Genomic DNA, 254 nt, shown 5'->3' with positions numbered 1-254 from the left:
TTTGTTAAAAACCACTTCTGTTTATTTGAAACTGACTGTATTTTTGTATTCCAACCTTGTAAAACAAGCATATCCCTTTAACTAATTTAAACAGCATCTATTTTCAGATTTTTGCAGTACTGTATTATTTAGTTTAGCACACTTATCACAGTAATAATCCTTGTGTAGTGTAATATCCATATACTGTGTACCTTACTCTGTTTGCTTAAACCCACCCGGGGTGGCGGAGGAGGAGGAGGAGAAGAGAGATTGGA

This window comes from Gekko japonicus, unplaced genomic scaffold (assembly GCF_001447785.1).
Source record: "Gekko japonicus isolate JY-2015 unplaced genomic scaffold, Gekko_japonicus_V1.1 scaffold6819, whole genome shotgun sequence".
NCBI classification, from domain to species: Eukaryota; Metazoa; Chordata; class Lepidosauria; order Squamata; family Gekkonidae; genus Gekko; species Gekko japonicus.
The sequence above is the reverse complement of the archived record's forward strand: the minus strand, read 5'-3'. Positions refer to the sequence as shown.